This window comes from Cricetulus griseus (assembly GCF_003668045.3).
Source record: "Cricetulus griseus strain 17A/GY chromosome 1 unlocalized genomic scaffold, alternate assembly CriGri-PICRH-1.0 chr1_0, whole genome shotgun sequence".
NCBI lineage: Eukaryota > Metazoa > Chordata > Mammalia > Rodentia > Cricetidae > Cricetulus > Cricetulus griseus.
Window position 1 is genome coordinate 228,087,533 of NW_023276806.1, and position 22,446 is coordinate 228,109,978.

Below are 22,446 nucleotides of genomic sequence, written 5' to 3' on the forward strand. Positions count from 1 at the left end.
CTAACTAAGACATACTCTTTTTAAAACATTGTTTTTCATTTTGCATACTAGCCCCAGTTTGCTCTCCCTCCCCTTCTCCCTCGGCCCCTCACCCCCATCCGACCCCTATGCCCCCACCCACTCCTCTGACGTGATATTTTCTTTATGATCTAACAAATAAAGCTTGCCTGAAGATCATAGTGCTAAGCTAGTTAAGAAAATGTCAGGCAGTGGTGGCGCACACCTTTAATCCCAGCACTTGGGAGGCAGAGGCAGATGGATCTCTGTTAGTTCAAGGCCACCCTGGGCTACATGAGATTGAATCTGTCTAATAGACAAACAGAGCTCCCACAAAGGTGACCCCAGCACTTGGGATCGTATACCTTTCTTTGGTCCTAGTACTAGGGATGTAGTGTCAGAAGTGATATAACTGGGCAGAGAGAGGACTATAAGACAGGAGGATTCGTAGAGACAGCAGTCTGAGGAGCAGTGCAGTCTGAGGAATGGTGTCATCTGAGGAATGGTGCAGTGTGAGGATACAGTCTGAGGACAGGATGGCCCCTTTGGTCTGAGCCCCTTTGGTGTGAGAACGCCCTAGTGGCTGGCCACTTTGCTTCTCTGATCTTCAGCATTAACCCCCAAATCAGGCTCCAGATTTTTATTATTAACAACAATTAGAATTTGTGCTACATCCATCACTGTCTTCTGACCTATGAATATACCAAGTTTGCATGTGGCAGGCAGATAAAACTCTTACACATAAAACTCGTACACATAACATAAAATTTAAAAAGTAATTCTGGCCGGAGGTGGTGGTGCACTCCTGTAATCTCAGGAGGCAGAGGCAGGTGGATCTCTGTGCATTCAAGGCCAGCCTGGTCTACAAAATGAGTTTCTGGTCAGCCAGAGCTATACAGAGAAACCTTGTCTCAAAAACAGAAAGGAAGGAAGGAAGAAAGGAAGGAAGGAAGGAAGGAAGGAAGGAAGGAAGGAAGGAAGGAAGAAAGATATTCTGGTTATAAAGCAATTTTTCAAAGGCTATACCATTAATAACATATATATACATATATATATATATATATATGTATATATATATATATATATATATCTTATAATGAAGGTAAGAAAATGTCAACTGTAATTCTAAAATACTCTGTCCTGTAATTCTATTGATAACATTTACAGACTATAGAGCTAATATAAAATTTTAAATTGAGCTTTGGACATCCTGGAATGATAGAAAGCAATTTTTGGTTTCATTGCAGATCCTATAGCTAATTCATTTTGAAATTTTGGGCAATCTTCAAGATTTAAAATTTAACTGTATGTAACTAGAGATAATATTATTCCATGCTTTCACTTGATTCATAGTATAGAGAGAATTCATTGAGGCATTTGATAGGAAATTACTTTAGAAACCATAGTGCTAGCCTCATGTAAGATAGTGATACTTTGGATAAAAATTTCCTGACCTACCATAGACATCCATCTGCCTGCTGCTTCATGTATTTACATTATTTTCTTGACCAGCTCTAGCACACAAGATTCATTCTTTTAAATGAACTCAAGTTTTAAAAAAATCTAGCCTTTTAAATGATGGTCGGAATCTTTTTTTCCCTCCATTTTTTTTAATTTGAATTAGAAACAAGATTGTTTTACATGTCAATCCCAGTTCCCTCTTCCTACCCTCCTCCCCTGATCCTTCCCCCAACTAACACCCTACTTATCCCATACCCTTTCTGCTCCCTAGGGAAGGTGATGCCTTCCATAAGGGGTCTTCAGAGTTTGTCATATCCTTTAGGTTAGGGCCTAGGCCCACCCCCATGTGTCTAAGCTCAGGGAGTATCCCTCTATGTGGAATTGTCTCCCAAAGTCCATTCCTATGCTAGGGATAAATACTGATCCACTACAAGAGGCCCCATAGATTTCTGAGGTCTCCTCACTGACACCCACATTCATGGGGTCTGGATCAGTTCCATGCTGGTTTCCCAGCCATCAGTCTGGGGACCAAGAGCTCCCCGTTGTTCAGGTCAGCTGTTTCTGTGGACCCCTTTGCTCATCATTCCTCCTCTGCAACTGGATTCCAGTTCAGTTCAGTGTTTAGCTGTGGGTGTCTGTTTCTACTTCCACCAGCTGCTGGATGAAGGCTATACGATGGCATATAAATTAGTCATCAATCTCATCATCAGGCATTTAAAGTAGCCTCTCCTCTGTTGCTTAGATTGTTAGTTGGTGTCATCCTTGTAGATCTCCAGACATTTCCCTAGTGCCTGATTTCTCTTTAAACCTATAATGTCTCCCTCTATTATGGTATCTCTTATTTTGCTCTCCTCTATTCTTCCCCCAACTCAACCTTCCTGCTCCCTCATGTCCTCCTCACCCCTCCTCTTCTCCCCTTCTCATTCTCCTAGCTCCCTCTCCCCTTCCCCCATGCTCCCAATTTGCTCAGGAGATCTTGACCCTTTCCCCTTCTCCGGGGGACCATGTATGTCTCTTTTAGAGTCCTCCTTGTTGCCTAGCTTCTCTGGTGGTGTGGATTATAGGCTGGTAATCCTTTGCTCTATATTTAAAATCCATATATGAGTGCGTATATTCCATGTTTGTCTTTTTGTGCCTGGGTTACCTCGCTCAGAATGCTTTCTTCTAGTTTCATCCATTTGCCTGCGAATTTCAAGATTCCATTGTTGTTTTGTTTTTGTTTTTGTTTTTTCTGCTGAGTAGTACTCCATTGTGTAAATGTACCACATTTTCTCTATCCATTCTTCAGTTAATATGGAATCTAGGTTGCTTCCAGGTTGTGGCTATTACAAATAATGCTGCTATGAACATAGTTGAACAGATGTCCTTGTTGTATGAATGTGCTTCTTTTGGGTATATGCCTAAGAGTGGAATTGCTGGATCTTGTGGTAGACTGATTGTTGTTTTCCTGAGGAATGATGTCAGAAATCTTAATAGATTTTACAACATTATTGAGGAAGATATTATAAATATTATAAATTCTGGGTCCAGAGAGCTGCCTTAGTGATTAAAAGTGCTTGCCATGCAATCCTGATTACCTGAGTTTGATCCCTGGAACCCACATAAAACACCCAAAAGCCTTTGGGATCCCAGCATTCCAATTGTGAGTTTGGGAAATGGAAGCAGTAGAATGAATGAACCAAAAACTCATGGGCCCGCCATCCTGGAGTCTGCTGCATACAGTAGAAAACAAGTCATACATTGTATCAACGAGGTGGAAGACAGGAACCAATTCCCCAAAATCGTTCCCTGATCTGTAGGGGAAATCCTGTTTAGAGGTGATGCTGGTTTGGGGCTGGACACAGGTAACTAACCACGCCAGTTTGAGGCTGGACACAGGTGTCGCTGACCACTTCCACTTGGGCATGGTCAGAGTGACATGGGAAAGGTTTAAGTAGTTAGTAGAATGCATGCTGGCCCTTTCTCTCTCTCTCTCTCTCTGCCACCTGGCTAATCCGACTTGCATGAGTACTATTTCTTAATAAACTGCCTGTGATCAATCTAGATCTGGCTCCACATTTTGTTCAGCTTTACTGATCTACATACAAACACACTAAATAAAATTTAAGATATTATTTGCTGTGTATTGTAATTTCAAATACAGAACAATTTCTGTTATTTTTCACACATTTTGAGAACACATGATCTATATGAAGAACACCTACTTGTAAACTTTATGTAATGAAATAATTTCTTTGTTTTTCTTTTTCAGATAATACTAAATATTCATGTACTACAGGACGCCCAGGTTTTTTTAATGCTTACAAGACATTAGGAGAGTTTGTAGTAAATCCAGTACTCACTTTGCAACACTTACAGCAAGGGTGTTAATAGCCTTAAATAAGTAAGAAACATATTAAGAATATTTTAATCATAATTGTAATTAGTCTGGGTAACATCTGCAAATCAACTGGCAGGAAGTCTTTTGCAATCCACATCATGCTTTCTCCTGGTTTGTCTCTACTGGGAGGGGATCCGGGGACCCTGATTGGTAGTAAGTAAAGAAAAGAGTCTATTGTGTCTGGAAACTGTTAATATTAACTGTCTGCTAAATGTTAAGTGTGTGATTCATCCCCAGGGACGGGAACCCTCTGATAGATGACGAAATAGCAGGAATGCTCATCGGCCTGCTACTCGCAGGGCAGCACACCTCCTGCACCACCAGTGCCTGGATGGGCTTCTTGGCCAGAGATAAACCACTTCAAGAAAAGTGCTTCTTAGAACAGAAAGCAGTGTGTGGCGAGGACCTGCCTCCCTTAACTTATGAGCAGGTTTGTGCACAGTTTGAGGCTTTCTGTTCACTAGAGAGCTTCAACTGGTAGGCTTTTAGAAACCTTTCTCCAACCTTAGGTAAAAGACAGATCCGAGTTATTGCTTCTCTAAGCCTCTCAGGTGGGTTTTGTACGAGGTTTTAGAGCTCTTGGCCCATTTCTTTGGTGCTTGGCTTTAATGTCTGGCCTCTGAACATGGAGTATATCACAGAATACTGTGTTTTTATGAAGGCCAGGAGACTTGGATTACGTGGAATTCTATGGGCTGTGCTAGGGCAGAAATGTCCTCAAATGGTAATGTCAGTATTGGGGGCTAGAAATTGATAGAGGCACTGCACCCAGCTCGTGGGGCGTGACAGCAGAGGAGAGCTCACTGTGTAACTGGGCAGCTACTTCTGAAGCTCACCCTGGTCTTACCATTTTCCTTTTATATTTTGTTTTGACACTTTATTAAAATGGTATGTTACATTCAGATATCTTAGCATAAATCCACATCTGTGTGTGTTGTGTGTGTGTACTTCTTAATTTTTGTCTGCTAAGAATAATCATATACAAACATATATAAACATATACTAAATAATATAATAGAGGATATATATTGTAGTTTTATTGTGTCATCTTTGACTGGTAATATGCCAACTCCCTCTTAGGAATTAACTTCCTCCTTCACGAATTAACCTTAATCCCTTCAGAGAGTCATATCTTTAATGACCACCCATTATTAGGCTTTTAAAAATGCTCCATTACTTCTTACCATCACCATGTGAAGCTTTGGGGAACACTTTTTGGGGGAAGGAAGAGAGTTTCACTGTGTAGCTCTTGGCTGGCGTAGAACTTGCAGTGTAGACCAGGCTGTCCTCAAACTCAAGAGGTCCCTGCATTGGCTTCCGAGTGCTAGTGGCTGGTGAACATATTTAACGACTTCCAAATGTAACAGTGGGTTAAGCTTCATCCAAGTTCGGGGCATCATTGTCTCCAATAATATTCTACAATATGCACATACTGCATGTTACTTAGTCATTTGTCTATTATTTAGACATTAGGTTACCTCCTGTCTGTGAGGTACGTACTTAGGAGTGGCTTGCTGGGTCACATAGCAACTACGTGTTTGATGTACTGAGCTGCTATAATGTTTTCCAAGCATTGGCTCCCCTCTTAACCTCATCAACAGTATTGACACATGTTCTGAAGCTCACTTTTGCTTGTTACCTGTCCTGGCTGTAATGCATGTGAAGTGGTCTTTTGAGCTGAGTGCCTTTTCCCTGATGGCTAAGATGAGTAGTTTGCAATGTTTTCTTAGAAGGTGTCTGTAACGATAAATCTTTCTGCCAGTCGCCTCCTTCCGCTGTCATGCTATGGCTCCCAAAAAACACTCAGAGTCTTATGTTAGTTACAGTGCTGCTGAGCAATGACTAGGATTTCTTATCTGCTTTCTCAGTCTTAAATATCAGCCACAACTATTAATCTATATATTTTATAAAGACTTAGCTTATCGAGGACACTGGCCTTGTGTGTCCTGTCTTCCTGGGCTCACATGGAGACTTCATCTCTTACTATACATTTCTCAAAATCCTCTTCGCCTCCTAGCCCTGCCTAACTTGCTCCCCTATTGGCCAACAGTGCTTTATTTATCAACCAATAAGACAAGCATATACACAGAAGGACCTGCCCCATCAGATGTCTGTTCAGATCCTGCCCCTGTATATTATAGGCTGCCTTTCACTGTCCCTAGCATGTGTGTGTTTTCAAAAGGGGTGAAGACTTCCTAACCCTGCTGCTTTACCCTTCATCTCCTCCTACTTTCAGGTCTTTGACCTGTTTTGAATTCAATTGGAATATAATGAGAGATGAGACCACTGTACCTGCTTTGTATGTAGAAATCCATTTGTCTCAGCACTGTTGGTTGGAAACACTGATTTCGCCATGAATGGTGTTGTCAAAAATCTATTGGCCATAAAATGTAAGGCTTTATTTCTGAACCCTGAATTCCACTCTATCAAGCTGGTGTCTAGCTCATGTGTTAGCTATATGTTTACTTTTGTGACTTTTGAATTTCCCAAGTGTGACTCTGATCTTTTCCAAATGTTACTAATGAGGTTTACAAAGTGGAATCAGAAATAGATTGATAACAGGTAGTTTATTAAGGAATAGTACTCATGCAAGGGAGCCAGTGACCAGGTTTGCACTGGAGCAGGATGGACCCACAAGATGCTTCCTAGTCAGCTCAGCCAGGAGAAAGAGAAGAGGGGCCACCTGAGTGCCTCCATCCTACTTAAACCCTTGTCAGGTCACTCTGGCCAGGCCCAATTGGACGTGGTCAGCGGTACCTCTTAATCAGGGTTTCTCTCTACATGTTATAGATATTCCTAGTTCCTTCAATGTTTATAAGAATTTAAAGTCAGCTTATCAATTTCTGCAAAAGACAACAAACCTACTGCAGGGCAAAAGGGGAGGGATATGCCAGGTTTTGTGACGCACACCTTTAATCCCAGCACTTGGGAGGCAGAGGCAGGGGATCTTTGAGACTTTGAGGCCAGCCTGGAATACAGAGTGAGTTACAGTGACTTAGTGAGACCCCATCACAAATCACACCCCTAAAGTGGGGAGGTGAAAGCCTGACGGTAGCTTCCTTCCTTCATGGAGCCTTCTGGCATTTCTCTGCATTACAGGCTAACTCCTGTCACCACAGAAGACCATGTAGTGTCTACAAGTTCCATGCGTTCTACTCTCACCCAGAAAAAAGGGAGCGGCCACTAGGCAGTGCTGTCTTCATTAATGTATTCCATGGTGCTTACCCCCCAGCTTATCCTATACAAGCTGATGAAGGGAATGAGAAGCCAAAAACCTACAGTGAGTACTGGAAGAGGCAGGCAGGTCAGAAGCCAGCAGTAAGATAAACTCTTACTGCTCCTCTGTAGAGCCGCTGGAGCAGACAGAGGCTGAGCTTCCCTCAGCTTGCCACCTCTTTCTGCTTCATCTGGGAACTAAGTTTCTTGACAGTAATCCCTGAATGGCTTCCAGTTAAAAACCTGTGCCTTATTTCCAAAGAAAATGAAGTAAGGGCTGGAGAGGTGGCTCAGTGCTTAAATGTTGAGGAAAAATCAGTCTGTGGGGCCTAGCTCAGGAGGTTTGAGAAGGTGCAATGCTAAATTTAAACTGGACTGGGGGTCATTCTTATGAGACAGTTACTAAGAGTTTGTGGTTTCTGGTCAGCTGAAGAATCAGCAAGAGTAACACAAAATACTTCTATTTAGAATAAATGTATTTCATTCTGATTATAAAGCCTACATGGGCCTTTGTCACAACTATTTGGGAGCTGAGTTTATATGCTGTGACTACTTAGTGCTATAAATATCCTTGGAGACCTGAATTATGTGTTCACATATTCTATTTGTCAGTAACTAGCTGCACTGTCTTGAAGTATTGGCCTATAATTTCATCCTTTGTAATAGTAGTACCACCTTAAATTCCTCTGATTTCAGTTACATTATATGCCACTTTGACTGATTATAGGTCAGTTTTATGTCTATTTTTACAGGATTTTCATTTTGAAACTTAAACAAAGCTGCCCCATTTTATTGAAGACATTATGTAAATTTAGTCCTTTGAAACTCCACTGTTGGGGCTCAGTGGGGAAAGTGAGTGCCACACAAGGGTGAGGATCAGAGTTTGCATCCCGGGCATATTAACATTGAGCTGGCACAGCAACATGCCTGGGATCCCAAGCTCAAGAGGCAACAATGGGTAGGACCTGTGGAGCAAGCTGGCTAGCAACATGACCTAAAGGAGTTCTTGTTACCCTTGGAAGTAGCAGGTTGCCAAGGAATGATGCATCTCCTCCTTTATGACATAACCTCAGTGTGAGGGAAAAATACCCTGACCTAGGGGAACTGTTCAGTTATTGCTGGACGCAGACTAGTTTTAAGCTTCCGGTGATGGCTACCCTTTTGAGGAACAGTGTAAAGAATATTACATAAAGGTAGGCTCTCTTACTTAGTCTTTGTGCCTTTAGCCTTGAAGGGGAATGAGCAGTTAGGTCACTAGAAGGTTCCCCACGTAGAACTAATGTTCAGGTAGACACCCAGGTCTAGGGACCCAGGTGACCCAATGTAAAGGAGATTCTAAAGAAAAAGACATCCAAACAGACCCTTCACTGTAGCTTCTCTAAACAGTAATAGCAGAGACCATGAGACTTTCCCAGTGGCTTCTGGTCTCATTCAGAGAAAAGGGCACCGTTCTGACAATGGCCTTCAGAATTCAGTCTGGCCTTCTGTCACCTCTGTGATTTCATGTCTAATCTCCCCCTCATCCATCCCATTCTTAGTTAGCCATCTTTGTGAAGCGCTCTCCCTTAGGACACCACTCAGCTGTACTTTGGATCTGTTGCTGACCTCAGTCCCACTCAGCTCACCACTTTATCCTTTTCAAGCCTTTGCTAAAACACTATCTTCTCGGCAAAGGACCTGAGTGGAAAATTACATATAGGAATAAAGGAAGTGTGTGACTTGAGGGTACAATTGAGCAGGTGTCATAAGAAACAGCAGTAATTCCACAGACTTGCCCTGATAATAGATGTCATCGCAGGTGACAATGTGCGATATGTGTATCTTTTATATATGAAATATACAGATATATGATTGGTGATTACTAACGGGAAATGTGGAAATAGTCTTTCAACTTTAGAAGGCGATCATAAAGAAAGCTGGGGCAGCAGGAGTTGTTCTCCTAGAAGGAGAACTTGGGTGGGCGGGACAGGCTGGGGCCAGAGGGAGGCACTTGGGGTGGGGATAAGGAAAGAGTCGGGTGTCCTCGGGGTTCCCCCTCACTTGGGTTGATAGACCCTTGCCATCCCTCGCCACCATACTCCCCACTGCGGCTTGTCGTCTCCATTCCGCCGCTGCTTTTGAACTTGGAAACCACTGTGCTGTGCCAGAAGCTCCGAGTCCCGGGAGGAGTGGGTGTCGGGCTCAGGCCAGAGCCTCAGACCCGGGCGAGCCGGGGTGGGGTGGGGGGGGAGTGGGCACCTGCCGAGCCAGGCTCGCACCTGTGCGGACCGCTCGCCCTCCCGAGTGTGAGCTTGGGGACGAAGATGGCGGTGGCGATGGCGGGGCCCGTGGGGACAGCAGGAGCGGCCGGTGAGCGCCGAGCTCGCCCCGGGCGGCCGCGGAGCTCGGGCTGCTGGCGTCTGAACAGATCTTTCCTCTCCCCCTTCCCCGCCTGGCCGGCAGACGCGATGGAGGAGGAGGAGAGACGGAGGAGGATTGAGCACCGTGGTGGGAGCCGGCGGGAGGCGGGGCCGGGGGCGGGGCTCGGGGAGGGGAGAGGCGGGGCCTGGGCCTCGGGGAGGGGCTGGGGAGAGCCGCCCCCTGTGGCTGCAGCAGGAGACACGATGCCTGCACAGCCAGGCTCCTTTCTTCCTCGTGGGTGCCACGCAAAACCCTGTCTTAGCCCCGCCGTAAACGGCCAGGGAATTGCTTTGCAGCCTCCGCCCTTTCACTTTCTAAAGGGAGTTTTGTGAGTGCTTCAGGCTCTGAGCTTTCTGAGTGGGTGTCTAGGGGCTTCTCTATTCTGGGGGCCACCCGTGTGCTGGTCACCAGCCTGCTGCCTTTAGGTGTCAGGGTGGCACTCTTGGGTGTGTGTGATTGGCCCGTGACAGCTGCCTCCCCAAGGCGTGACTTGAGTGTATCTCAAGTGCCAGCTGTGAACTCGGCTGTAGGGGCGGTTTTAGAAGCGTTTTTTCCTCCTCCTCCTCCTCCTCCTCCTCCTCCTCCTCCTCCTCCTCCTCCTCCTCCTCCCTCCTCCTCCTCCTCCTCCTCTTCCCCTTCTCCTTCTCCTCCTCTTCATCCTCCCCCTCCTCCTTTATCTTCTTCTTTTCCTCCTCCTTTTTCTCCTCCTCCTCCTTCGTCTTCTTCTCTTGTATATTTCTGTAGAAGGTCTTGTCATGGCAGGTGACCTTTTCCAGTGTGTGGAATGGAACTTCTGAGCACCTAAAGGTTCTACAAATTAAACTGCACCTGTAGAATTGCTGTTATGTATTTGGTGACTTTAATTTTGTGTGGGTATGCGTGTCCGGCAAGACTTGTAAACAATCCAGAATTCTATGTAGGTATCCTTCAGTGGGCTGAATGAATAATTTCACATAATTCACATAAATTCACATGAACTGAATGTCATGATTTCTTTCTGAAATCACCTCTTTGAGCTTACTTTTGCCTTCCTTTCTTCCTAAAATGAAGTTACCTTTGAGATATTATGTTGTCATAGGTGGGGACAATTAAGTTATGTTTGAAACTGTTATTCCTATTGTACTGTCTGGCTTTGTGTCAACTTGACACAAGCTATAGTCATCCAAGAGGGGGGTGTCTCAATTGAGAAAATGTCTCCTTAAGTTCTAGCTATAGGCAAGTCCATAGGGCATTTTCTTAGTGATTGATGGGGGTGAACCCAGCCAATTGTGGGTAGTGCCACTCTGGGCTGGTGGTCCTGGGTTGTTTAAGAAAGCGGGTTGAGCAAGCCATGTGGAGCAAACCAATAAGCAGCACCAAGGCCCCTTCACCAGCTCCTCCATTCAGATTCGTGACCTGCTTGAGTAACTCCTGACTTCCTTTGATGATGAACTATGGTATGGAAATAGAAGCCAAATAAAGTCTTTCCAAGTTGCTTTGGTCTCGGGGTTTCATCCTAGCAATAGTCACCCTAAGGCATCTATCTTCCTTTTTTCTAATCTCACATTAACAGAGGAAAGCAGGTCAGTAATGAATGAAGGGTGGTACTGCAGAGATATGGTGGTAGGTGCTCAGGATTAGTTTGTTACAGAATATGTGCAGTAGCTAACTTTGTATTTCTAGAATATGGTTAGCTGACTTTCCGATAAGAGTCCTCTATGTAAGGTCTAGATTTGAATCTGTCTGTGTAGCATTCTATATATAACTGGAGGAACGGGGGAATCAGCATCTTTAGAAGCCCAGCTTTGCTTACCATTGTGCAACTTGAGGAACTGAGCTCTTTCCGTACATCAAAGGAATTGAAGATGGAGTATGCATCCTTTCCAAACATGGAGACTTTGATTAGACAGCATTTTTCCTGCTGTTACTCCGCCTCCTCTTCCTTCCTTTCTTTCTTTCTTTCTTTCTTTCTTTCTTTCTTTCTTTCTTTCTTTCTTTCCTTTTCTTTTCCAAGTCTTAGACCATAGTCCAGGGTAGCCTTGAACTCAATGTGTAATCCAAGCTGGCTTCAGAATAGGATAGTTCTCCTGTACTGGATTTAAGTTGGTGTAAATCATTTTATAACATATCTATAATGTATACATCAAGAACTGTTTCTAAAATGATCATTTTTGTGTTCTATATAAATGAAAATTGTCAGCCGGACATTGGTGGCGCACGCCTTTAATCCCAGCACTTAGGAGGTAGAGGCAGGTGGATCTCTGTGAGTTCGAGACCAGCCTGGCCTACAAGAGCTAGTTCCAGGACAGCTTCCAAAAGCCACAGAGAAACCCTGTCTCAAAAAACCAAAGAAAAAAATAATAAATGAAAATTGTCAGTGGAACAACTTGCCAAACAATTTACTTAAGAAAGATTTCTTTGAAGGCTCTAGGTCTTTGTATTGGTTTTTTTCGGTGTGATTAAAGAGCTCAAATTTAAGTAGTGGTGGTGAGTATTTGTTTCATAGAAAATAAATTATATAAGAAGGGAAATCCAGGCTGTTGAGATGGCTCAGTATTCAAAGTGCTTGTTTGTGCAAGCAAAGTTCAGGTTCCCAACAGTCATATAAGAAGCCAGGCCTGGTGGTGTGAGTCTGTAATGTCATCAAAGGGAGACATAGATGGAGATAGAGAGATGCCTGGAACTTGCAGGCCAGCCTACCTAGCCAAGACTGAGTAACTTCTACAGTGGTGAGTGATACAGGATGGTTCCTGCAGTCAACCTCTGGCCTTCCATGCACACACTCAGGCAAGTACACCTACACACACACACACACACACACACACACACACACACACACTACTCACGAGCATACTCAGTGAAATTTCATATAGGGGAAAACACCTATATGAAGTTCAATTAGGGAAACACACCAAATTTGTTATACATTTTTTTTCAAGATTTACTTATGGCTGTAAGTATGGTGTTACTAAAATTCAAGCTAGACATAATTCTAGATAATTGAAGCCTGAGTGAAGCCTGCTGTCCGTATTAAGAAGAGGTGTGATGATTTTGTTTTCATAACACTTATACTATGATACTGTTTTATAGCCACTACTTTGTCATAAGTACTGTCATTAGTGGTTGGCATCTATTTTTCATAAGGGTTCCTATAGTTCACCCATCATTGAGATATATTTGGGATGATAATTCTGACTAGATGATGGTGTTTTATATGTCCTGGTCCAATGGTAGACACATTGGATGATATTAAAGAAAACTCTGACCTTTTACATTTTTCTTTCTGCCATGGCAGCTGAAAGTGTTTGCTGCTCTTTTAGCCCCAAATGTTTTAATACTCATCCACTTCTTTCATAACTTTCATTAGTGTTTACCATTTTAGTGATAGCTGTGTCCTTGTTTTAATTTTTGTTGGCTAACTTTTTGAAAAGAAACCACAGGTGGAAGAGGTGCCCAGGATTAAACATCTCTTTTATAAACAAATAAGAAAGGCACACTGATGTGGATGGTGAGTAAATTGTATGAATAGGTGGCACTAGCCTATGGTGGTGATTTGCAAATGATTGAGGGCTGGAAAGCAGCAGCCTCTGCAATTTAATTTCCATTATTTCCTTTATAGATGAGGCTGCAAGCCACACTTAGAGCTAAATCTTTTGGCACAAGCTAATCATCTTTAGTGTAAAGTTAACATCCCAGAAAACCCACGAAGGATGATGCACATGACCTCATGTGTGTGTCATGCTCTGAGACATTTGAAAGCCACAGATAATACTCTGAGTGCCTGCCGCACTCTCCAACTTCTGACTCTGAGCTGATTGTCTTCTTTCGGACATTTTCATTTCTAAGTCCTGATTCAGAAACATCCAGTCTCTGTGCAGTGCAATAGTAATTTCTGTATTAAAGACAGAATGAGCGTCCTTTGTTTTGTCACTCCTTTTTAGTGATAATTTGAGTATAATAAAATGACCCAGAGCTTTAATAATGCTAAAAAGAAAATCATAGATGATAATGCTGCTTTAACCCCACCCCCAGTCCCATAGCTTGCTCTGTATCGACAAAGAAAAGCCCGACGTGATGGGCAGACTACTAAGAAGACTAAAAAAATTTCAAGCTGTAAACAAGATGAACACAGCTCAAATATTAATGAAGGAACAGATGAGATGTTCAAGAATGGTTGTGAAGGTGTAGAGTCTGACGTGACTCCAGATCCCACTGAAATGAGAGTTCTTACCAGTGGCCAAACAGAGAATCCTACTAAAGTCTTAGTTGAGGTGAGTGCTTCCAGATTTTCAGCATAGTTCTGAGTGGAACTTCAGAGTAACGAGACTGGCCATCAGCACACTGTGCAGTTTAATTATGACTCTTGTCCCTTCTTGCAAATTTCAGCAGTGTGGTAATAACTAGACCTAAATTATTTAATAACCTGTGAGGGAGCTCTGTGGGCTTCATTCAACAGCTGTTTATTGAGCACTCACAATGCAAAGATTCGGAAGGCAGATATAAAGAAACCAGTGTACTCCTCTCAGACCCATGCCAGCCACAGTGCACCCGTATGCCTGCATGATGCATGCATGTGTGCATGTTTGTGTCCATGCGTGTGCATGCATGTGTGTTTATGTGCATGTTTGTGTGTACACATGCGTGTGTGTTTATGTGTATGTTTGTGTGCATATTTGTGTGTTCATACATGTGTGGGTTTGTATGCATGTATACATTTGTATGTGATACAGCAGCCAATATATTCTTTGATTGGTGGAAATTTGCAAAATCTTATTGCCAATCCCTTTCTACTTTGTAAAACAAGTGCTTCCTTTCTTGAAAAAGTAAATGTTTTACAGTTTTCAGTCCATGAAAAAGCTTCCTAACTTGCATCTCCAGTTTGGCACTTCTGCCCTGACTCTGGTTCTTTGTTGGGAGAAACTCTGTGTAACACTGGGCTGGAAGGGCTATGGACATAATAGCTTTAGTTGATTATATTTCCACCTTATTTCTCAAGTTATCCTTCCCCTCTTTTTAAAATAATAAATCTAACATGTTGGAGGGTTGTACAAGACAAATAAACAGAAGAAAAGGAGGCCAAGAGAAGCCACAAGAATCAGAGACCAATAACCACCAGTGCTTACTTACTGAACTTCTGATATGGGCAGTGGGAATGAATGAATCAGGCTATGTTGGAGAAGTCTCAGCAACACTGAGGCTGAGATAATTTTATGTTAAACAATCAGACTTTTTTATCAAAACGGAATACATAAAATGGCAGTTGCAAGCTAGACAGGGTATTTAAGATTAATGTCTAACACTAATTGTTCAGCCAAGTTCTCCCTTCATTGCTGACTTCTCAGGAACAGGAGAAATATAGGTGGTCTGTTTGCTTCACTCCCTGAGGGAATGCCTTAGTTTCTCGGGAACTGAAAGGTGCACAAAGCTCCCAGGAGCCTTAAGCTCAAACCCAAATAAGTGAAATGATGCTTGCCTCTCAAGGCAGCTAGATAATGCCAACTGCATAATTTCCTGGAAAGATTCACTCGTTTACACATTCAGGAATCCCTTAGGAACACCAAACTGGAAGCTATAATGCGTATGCAGAGGATTGTGTGCATGTCTGTGCAGGTCCTATGCATGATGCGTCAGTCTGTGAATTCACATGAGCTTGGATCATGCTGATTCACTGGCCTTTCTTTTCTTGCTGAGCCTCATCCCTTTTCACTCAGTGAGTTTGTATAGATGTTGCTTTTTAGCAATGGGGCCTTGCTGTCTGTCAGTTTGTGGAGAAGAAACTATAGTCTTTGGCAACAGCCTGAATTGTTTGAGAATCCATGGGACCTGCTCAGTCAACAACTCAATTAGATGTAACTCAGTGTAGTGGAAGCTTCATTTAGTCACATGGCGCTCTGTGTCCTTCATTTTTTAGCAGTTTCATTTAGATCACCTTCATACATGAAGCTTTTACTGTATTAGGTTTCCATACAGCCCCTTAATTTTATTTAGCTGTCTCTCCAAGAATTCCTTCCCTTGTTCCCTGTCCAGCCCCATCCGTAACTATCCTCTCTTTCATTCCTAATGAGATCTATCTGTAAACCCCTTAGTTCCTTACTCTATACCCAACCTCTTCAATTCTATGGATTGTAGCTTGGTTATTGCTCTGGCTACTCTTATGTCAAGTTGACACAACCTAGTGTATCTGAAAGGAGAGAGTATCAATTGACCAAATACCTTTATAAGATTCAGGTGTGAGGTATTTTATTAATTAATGCTGGATGGGGAGGGCATAGCCCATTGTAAGTGGTGCCACCCCTGGGCTGGTGGCCCTGGTTTCTATAAGAAAACAAACTGGCCTGGTGTTGGTGGCTCATGCCTTTAATCCCAGCCCTCAGGAGGCAGAGGCAGGTGGATCTCTGTGAGTTTGAGACCAGCCTGGTCTACAAGAGCTAGTTCCAGGACAGCCTCCAAAGCCACAGAGAAACCCTGTCTTGAAAAAAAAAAAAAGAAAAGAAAGAAAAGAAAAAAGAAGAAAACAAACTGAACAAGTCAGTGAAGCAAACCAGTAAACAGCACCCCTCCATGGCCCCTCCATCAGCTCTTGCCTCCAGATTCCTGCCCTGATTGAGTTCCTGTCCTGAATTACTTCATTACGAACAGTGATATGGAAGAGTAAATCTAATAAACCCTTACCTTCCCAGTATCCTTTTGGTCGTGGTGTTTCTTCAAAGCAATAGAAACCCTAAGACAGTTACCATTGACTTGAAAACTAATATCTACATAAAAGTGAATGCATACCACATTTGTCTCTCTGGGTCTGAGATATGTCACTCACAATGACTTTTTTCCTAGTTTCCACCAATTTACCTGGAAATTTCATAATTCAGTTTTTTAAATGGCTGAGTTAAAAATACTCCATTGTGTAAATATATCACATTTTCTTTATCCATTCTTCTGCAGAGGAACATCAAGTTGTTTCCAAGTTCTGGCCATTGTGAATAGAGCAGCAATGAACATGGTTGAGCAAATGTCTCTGAGGTAGAATGAAGAGTCATTTGGGAATATACCTAAGGGTGGTCTTGGTATAAGATTCTCATCTTCCAGAGGAGTATTGGAACATGGTTGAATAAATGTCTCTGTGATAGAATGAAGTAAAGAAGAATATTCCCAAGAACTCAATTTTGAAATATACTGATTCCTAACTTCCTGATAAACAGTCATACTGATTGATTTCCATAGTGGTAGAAGAAGTTTGCATTCCCACCAGCAATGGATGAGTGTTCCTCCTTATTCCACAACCTTGTCTGTATAAGCTGTCACTTGTTTTCTGGATCTTAGCCATTCTGGCAGGTGTAAGATGGAATCTCAAATTAGTTTTGATTGCATTTCCCTGATGGCTAAGGATGTTGGACATTTCTGTAAGTATTTTTTAGCCATTTGAGTTTATTCTTGAAAATGCTGTTTAGCTGAATACCCCATTTTTAAATCGTATCCCTCAACTCTTGTGATATTCTCCCCCATTCTGTTTAGGACTGAATTTTAATTCTATCACACGAAAAAATAAGTTTGGAATTTAGGCCATAGTTTAAAATAAGCCTTGGGTGCTTGGTAATAGTAGAACCAGAAAGCCCGAAGCCCAAAGTTCTGCAAAGATTAACTCAAATAGGTAGTGCAGATTTTTTATGGTCATTGAGCAGTATTCAGTAAATGGTTGGCATTACTGTTGACTTGTCTTCATGTTTTTCTATGTCATTTATTGGTAATAGCAGGCACCTCTGTGTAATTTAGGCTACTCTCAAACCCACACCAAAGGTTTTTTTGACAATCACTTCAAAAGTGATTCATTGTTTACAATCTTGTGTGTGTGTTAAAGATTTTATTTTTGTTTATTTTGTGTGTATGGATGTTTTGCCTTCATATATGTCTTTGTACTACATGAATCTTGTTGCCCATGGAGGCTGAGAGAAGACATCAGGTTTTCTGAGACTGAAGTTGCAGAGAGTTGTGAGCTGTTACATATGTGCTGGGAATCAGAGGAGCACCCCATGCTCTTAACAGCTGAACCACCTCTCCAGCCCAAAATGTTTTCCTTCCTAACCTCCCTCCTTCCCTTCCTCCCTCCCTCTCCTCTCCCTCCGTCCCTCCTTCCTTCCTTCTTTCCTTTCTTCCTTCTGTCCTCAAATACAAACTCATTATGTTGCTAAGAATGAACTTGAATTCTTTTGTTTTTGCTTTTTGACACAGGGTTTCACTATGTGTCCCTGCCTGACTTTGAATTTGCTACATAGACTAGAATGGTCTCAAACTCATAGAGATCCATTTTCCTCTGCCTCCCGAATGCTGAGATTAAAGTGCCACCAGGACTAGTTCATTTCTTGTGTTCTCATTGTGACCTCATTTAAGATGATTACATTAGGAAAAGTTGGCTGAGTTCTCAAGGCCTCAATTTCAGTGTCCCCTGCCCTGACTTTGTCTTGCCTTTCACCAGGACTCACTTTCCTAGAAGGGCCCTTTCTTAATTACTCAGAAACCTGCAGTGATGTTTTCTGAATGTTATTGGTTATAAGAACAAATTCTACCTGTTCAAAAGCAGAGATGTTTAGTGAATTCCCCACTCATGTGAAAGGAGTCTCTCTTTTCTCCTACCCACAGATACAATGAACTGAATTTATTGCCTGTCATTTGAGAGTTATAGTCCCTCTGTGAGCCTTGGGGAACCATTTTATTATGTGATCGACTTATTTCTCTTTGTCTTCTCTGTATTCCAAAGCTCCAAACCTAGGTCATTGCTCACTGAACCTAGATTTTTTCTTCTGAAATCTAACTCACTTCTGGTCCATCATATTGTGGGTCATGGGATTCCAGACCACAATCAAATGTCCCCAGGTTGTGAAGAAGAGAAAATAGTTAACAAAACCTACCTGGAACCCATTTTATTTCCAGATGGGTATAAAAACTTTCTTGCAGAGACTTATTTTAATAAAACAAAAACAAGGAAAGTAATGTACCCGGAGAGAAACCAGACATACCATCCTGGCTTCACTCCTGACTGACTGATCTTGGGCGAGCCAACCTATCAGTAAAATAAAGGCAGAGCACATCTCCCTGAGAGTTGTCAGAGTCCAAGAAATTAAAATAATTGCTGAAAATAAGAGGTGTTTAAATAAGTGACAGTGGTGTTAACTCTATTGTTTTAAAGATGGTCTTCCTAGGATGTTGCTTTTAAACGAGCAGGAAGACAATGTCTAACAAGGTGAATGGCATCAACTTTGTTAAGAAGAAATGTGACCTTTCCTCAACTTCCCTCTTGTGTGCTTGCTTCAACTTTATGCCAGCACCAACTCCAGCCCCCTGCCACAGCCAGGTAACCTGGACACTTTTCTGCCATCTTTTCCAGCAGTGTTTTGCTGATTTCAAGACTAAATATAGGATACAACACATCTCCTGTCACAGTGCGTTATACACGGTTTTCCACAATGAACAATTCATACTTCAGGTGAGCTGATTCAAAGTTGGTAACTTCAGGCTTTGAAGCTTCTTGATGGGAAGAAACCACTTGGAGTGTTCAAAGGCATCATAGTTGCTTCAAGCAGCATACTGCCCGGGAGCACTAAGCATGGATCCCACATCACCTGAAGCCACACCCTCAGCAGCTCTAGCCAATCCCCATTCTCCCTTCTCTCAGTTCTGCACAGTCTCAGTATATGCAGGTGCTGTTGGAATTTGTGTCGTCACCTGCTGTTGAATGTGCATGGTTTGCTTTTGTTAAACTGTCTTCATTCATAGGTCTTCAAGTAGCTATAATTCCAGTGAAGACAGGATGATTCTTTACCCTGGAGGACCTGCTGTAATGCTGGGGACCTAGACCCCATTCATTCTGAATAGATGGAGCGCCTACTGTTTATATATGTCCTGTGCTAAATACTGAAGGTATGATAAAAATAGCATCTACAAGTTTATATATTAGTAGACACAAGTTAAATCACTGCTAAGTTTACAGCTGAAGATGAAGACATTAGTGAGGTACTAGTGAGCTTATGACATTGTCACCTTTGAAGATCTAGAAAAACATAATATTCAACCAACATTAAGGTGTTCTGAAACCTTACTTTGGTATATCCCAAGTCTATAACTTGATGACTTTTGGATCTCTGATATTCTGTTACCATATTTGTAAAGGCTTTTTTCAACTTCATCATATTTCACCACTCACAAAACATATCAAGAAACCAATGGCATTATATCACTGCACCCTAAGTGCTTTTCTCATCTCCCCAATGACACAGTGAATCAGAAAATAATTAAAAATAACTTAGATTGCAACCTCCCTTTTTCTCCTTCCAACCCCAATCACCCTGCCAGGAGCACTGTGATATGTGGCCCTCCCTCTGTCCTATTTCTCGAGAAAATGCAGAGCTAGCTGCACAAGTGGGAACTTAGCAAGGATGAGCAGAATACCTGCACTAGCCTCACCTGTACTTCCATGGACACATAGTGGCTGTGACTGAGAAACTCAGCTCTGAGTGGCTGCTTATTTTTTCCTAACAGCAGTAAAATATATGGAAGCTACAAGTGACATTTGTTCAGTAGATTTGCGGGCTGGGTAGATATCCATCTGCCTTTTGATGCTCATAGCAAGCCCCCAGCATAGATGCTCTTATCCTGACCCACATAGTGGACAATGGCTCAGCTAAAGTTGGGGGCTTTGCTAAGGTCAAATTTCAGGTGAAAGTAGACAAAATTGCATCAAAATGTCCTACCTCCTCCCTTTCCCACTGAGAATGACTAAAGAAATAGAGACAAAGGTAATTCAAGGAAGGCAGTTTATTCTTTAATTCAATTTCAGTAATTATGTTTTCATTTTTATATAATTAGAAGGGATTTGCTATGTTATCTAATCCTTGTTCTGCATAAACCAAGTGACAGTGTCAATTAAAATAGCTTCATCTGAGCTTGGGATGAAGCTCAGTGAAAGAAAAACACATCTAACATATGCAAGACCCTGTATGCACATGGAAGAGAAAGAAAAAAAATAAAATACTAGTGAAGCATTTGTAGACAACTTGCTTCTACATTATCCAATAAGTAACATTATTAGAACTCAGCTCTCTCTCTCTCTCTCTCTCTCTCTCTCTCTCTCTCTCTCTCTGTGTGTGTGTGTGTGTGTGTGTGTGTGTGTGTGTGTGAGTGTGTGTGTGTGTGTGGTGTAGGGAAGAGTGGGGAAATGTTACAAGAAGCTCTCCTTGCCTCAGGAGTTCGAGTTCACAGGCTTTTATCTTAAGTTGCGAAAAAGTCAGAACTAAGCTCGAAAGAGTTGATATTCCAGCATGCTTCATGCCTTTTTAACTGAGGCACTTGGAAGTCAAGGTCTCAGGTGAGCAGAAGAGGCCCCAGCCCCTGTCCATGTCCCTTGTCTTGGATATCTCCCTCCCTTCTCTCGGATGGGAGTAACGTACCAAAACGAAGTCATTTCTGGCGAAGGACTAGGGTTTCGATTAGTTTCAAAGCAGAAGGATGTCAGCAAGAGGTCAGGGCGCCAGGTCACTTGGGGTTACGGCAATGCAGAAACTTTTGCAAAGATTAGCTCTGAATTCAGATTAGTGCAGGGAGCCCTCTGCTGGGTCCTCAGCTTGGCCAGAGGGCAAGCTGACAGGGTGGGAGTTGGGGGTGGGGGCCGACACATGGGACAGGACACACGACTCAGGGTGAACGGGGAGCAGAATGCTGAGTTGATCAAATAAGCAAAGTCTAACTCAGCCATGGGACATTTTCTGGGTAATGAGCTGATGGACTATAGCTGTCAGACACCTTCCAAAACGACGGAGGGGTGGAAAGAGTAAAGGTCTATTCCACTTCTGAGCATCTTATCCTCTCTTCCTGCAGTAGGCCAGGCCAGGTTTGCACTGCCCAGAGCAATGAGTCTCACCTGTTGTCTGTCCAAGGCTTCACAATGAGGCAGGACCTAGCCAGAGGATCTGAACGTGGCTCTGGGGCTCCAGCTAGGGATCAGGTTCATAAGAAGGAAGGGAGGCGGCGGTCAGGCAGCGTGTTGCTAGCTGCTTTCCCGGAATCCTAGAAGGGAGCTGGACCTGTGAGTTAAGCAGCCTCTTCGCCTTTCCTGTATGGGTTACTCGTGGGTCCGGGTGCCACCGAAAGCTGCAGAGACCACTTTGAGACACCCACGCTTTATTGCGGTGGTCGTGGAGACCCTGTGCCCTGCCAGCCTCACACCAGGCTTCCCCGGGGAGCAAGCCAGGTTTAAAGTTCTCTTTAGCGAAGGGAAGGGAGTGCTCTTCCTTCAGCCTCCTCTGACTTTTCAGGAAGCACTCACAGTTTGGGAGTTGGGAGTTAGGAGTTACAGAGACAGACTTCCTCAACTCCCCTCCCCCTTTCTCCTTCACTGCCGCTCGCCTCCCAACTCCCATCCAAGCACACCTTTCTCTAAGCTAATAGGGGTAATAGGTGCGAGAGGGGACTAAGTTGGCTGTCTGTAGCGGAGCCAAAATAGCAGCTTAGGAAAGGGCTTTTTTTTTCTTTCCACGAGATTATTATTTTTTAGTTCAGATTAAAAACAAGGCAGCTTCACATGTCAATCCCCTCTCCCTCTCCCTCCCTTCCCCCTAACCTCCTACTAGCCCCCCTCACCTCATCCCCCTTCTGCTCCTCAGGGAGGGTAAGGCCCTCCACGGGGCTCCCCCAAACTCTGTCATATCATCCTGGGCAGGGCCTGGGCCCTCCCCCATGTGTCCAGGCTGAACTGAACTTTCGAACCCAGTTGCAGAGACAGAGGAGTGAAGAGCAAAGAGGTCCGGACGAGGCTGGTGAAGCCCACGGAGACAGCTGACCTGAACAAGCGAGAGCGCATGGACCCCAGACTGCTGTCTGGGAGGCCAGCACGGGACAGATCCAGACCCCTGAAAGTGGATGTCAATGAGGAGGCCTTGGCGCTCTACGGGGCCCCTGGTAGTGAATCAGTATTTACCCCTGGTGTAAGAAGGGACTTTGGGAGTCCATCCCACACAGGAAAGGGCTTT

General features: G+C 43.2%; 1 long non-coding RNA gene across 1 annotated transcript; it reads left to right on the forward strand.

Moving 5' to 3' along the window:
- The first annotated feature begins 4,099 nt into the window (after nt 1-4,099).
- LOC113832620 lies at nt 4,100-21,392 on the forward strand. The gene is made up of 3 exons (XR_003479916.2): nt 4,100-4,268; nt 5,516-5,519; nt 21,383-21,392. It is a non-coding gene; the product is annotated as an uncharacterized LOC113832620 (long non-coding RNA).
- Nucleotides 21,393-22,446: the final 1,054 nt, after the last annotated feature.